Raw genomic sequence first — 2611 nt, forward strand, 5'->3', positions numbered from 1 at the left:
TAACACTGTACTCAGTGTTGAAAGGTTGAAAAATTTTCCTCTAAGATAGGAATAAGACAAAAGTGACCATTTTTATCACTCCTACTCAACATAGTACTAAAAGGCCTAGCCAGAGCAATCAAGGAAGAAAAAGAAATGAAAGGCATCCAAACTGAAAAGGAAGAAGTAAAATTGTCTTTATTTGTAGATGACATAATCTTAAACATATAAAATCCCAAGGCTTCACCAAAAAAACTGTTAGAATTAATAAACCAATTAGATAAAGTTACAAAATCAAAATATAGGGGCGCCTGGGTGGCTCAGTCGTTAAGCGTCTGCCTTCGGCTCAGGTCATGATCCCAGGGTCCTGGGATCGAGTCCCACATCGGGCTCCCTGCTCGGCGGGAGGCCTACTTCTCCCTCTCCCACTCCCCCTGCTTGTGTTCCCTCTCTCGCTGTGTCTCTCTCTGTCAAATAAATAAATAAAATCTTTAAAAAAAAAAAAATCAAAATATAATAATCAGTTGCATTTCTATACACTAACAACAAATTTTCTGAAAAAGAAATAAAGAAAACAATCTCATTTACAATAGAACCAAAAACAAGGCAATATTTAGGAATAAATTTAACCAAGGACATGATAGCTCTCTACACTAAAAACTATAAGACATTGATGAAGAAATTGAAGAAGACACAAATAAATAGCAAAATATCCTGTATTTGTGGATTGGAAGAATTAAGATTGTTAACATGTCCATACTATCCATAGCCATATTTAGATTCAATGCAATCTCTATCAGGATTCCAATGAAACTTTTCACAGAAATAGGATAAACAATCCTAAAATATATATGGAGCCACAGAAGACCTGAATAGTCAAAGCAATCCTGGGAAAGAACAAAGATGGAGGTCTCACACTTTCTGATTTCAAAACATATTGCAAAACTGTAATAATCAAAACAGTATGGTATTGGCATAAAAACAGATACATAGATCAATGGAACAGAATAGAGAGACCAGAAATAAACTCATACATATACAATTAATTAATCTTTGAGAAGGCACCAAGAACACACAGTAGGGAAATCAGTCTCTTCAATAAATGGTGCTGGGAAGACTGGATATCCACATTCAAAAGAAAAAATTGAACCACTATCTTACACTACTCACAAAAATTAACTTGAAATAGTTGAAAGACTTAAGTGTAAGATCTGAAAACCTAAAATTCCTGAAAGAAAACATAAGGGGAAAGCTCTTTGACATTGTCTGGGCAATGATTTTTTTGGATATGACAACAAAGCACAGGGAGAAAAAAATGAAATAGGGAATGTACCTCAAACTACAAAGCTTTAGCACAGTAAACAATCAACAAAATGAAAAAGAAATCTATTAAATGGGAGAAAATAATTACAAACCATATATCTGATAAGGGGTTAATATCCAAAATATATAGGAATTCATACAACTCAATAGCAACATAACAATAATCAATAATAATAATTATTATATATATTATTATATATATAATAATAATCCAATTCAAAAATGAACAGAGGGGCACCTGGGTGGCTCAGTAGGTTAAACATCTGACTTTTGGTTTCAGCTCAGGTCATGATTTCGGGTCATGGGATTGAGCCCCACATCAGGCTCTGCTAAGATTCATCCCCACTACCTCTTCCTCCCCCTCTGCTCCACCCCCTGCTCATTCTTGCTCTCCCTCTCGCTCTCAAGTAAATAAATAAAATCTTTTTTAAAAATGAGCACAAGACTTGAATAGACATTTTCCAAAAGAAGATATTTAAATGATCAAGAGGTACATGAAAAGGTGTTCAACATCACTTATCATCTTGAAAATGCCAGTCAAAACCATGAGGAATCATCTCACATGTTATTATAGCTACCACCAAAAAAACCAAGAAATAAATAGAGAAAGACAGCTTCGCGAAGGCTCTCGGCGCGCCCCCGGCCCGCAGGCACCAGCACCCGCCCGCCCAGCCGCCTCGATGCCCAAGAGGAAGGTCAGCTCCGCCGAGGGGGCGGCGAAGGAGGAGCCCAAGAGGAGGTCGGAGAAGTTGTCAGCTAAACCTGCTCCTGCAAAAGTGGAAATGAAGCCAAAAAAGGCGGCAGGAAAGGATAAATCTTCAGACAAAAAGTGCAAACAAAGGGGAAAAGGGGAGCAAAGGGAAAACAGACTGAAGTGGCTCACCAAGACACGAAAGAAGACCGGCAGAAAACGGAGAAACTAAAAATGAGGGGAGTCCAGCCTCCGATGAAGCAGGAGAGAAAGAAGCCAAGTCTGATTAATACCATAAACCATGTCTTGTCAGTGGTCCCTGTCGCCCTTCTTGTACAATCCAGAGGAATATTTTTATCAACCATTTTGTAAATGCAAGTTTTTTAGTAGCTCTAGAAACGTTTTTAAGAAGGAGGGAATCCCACCTTATCCCATTTTTTAAGTGTAAATGCTTTTTTTTAAGAGGTGAAATCATTTGCTGGTTGTTTATTTTTTGGTACAACCAGGAAATAATGGGATATTGAATGTGGGAGGCTTTGATTGTCTTGGGGTCAGTTCAACATTCCATAGATGGGGTAGTTTTTATATCCTATAATACCAAGCATACTAAAGGGCAAT

General features: G+C 37.6%; 1 pseudogene; it reads left to right on the forward strand.

Moving 5' to 3' along the window:
* Nucleotides 1-1982: 1982 nt before the first annotated feature.
* Nucleotides 1983-2283, forward strand: LOC116624083 (annotated as a pseudogene).
* The last annotated feature ends 328 nt before the right edge of the window (nt 2284-2611 follow it).

The sequence above is a fragment of the Phoca vitulina genome, unplaced genomic scaffold (genome assembly GCF_004348235.1).
Source record: "Phoca vitulina isolate PV1807 unplaced genomic scaffold, GSC_HSeal_1.0 scaffold64, whole genome shotgun sequence".
NCBI lineage: Eukaryota > Metazoa > Chordata > Mammalia > Carnivora > Phocidae > Phoca > Phoca vitulina.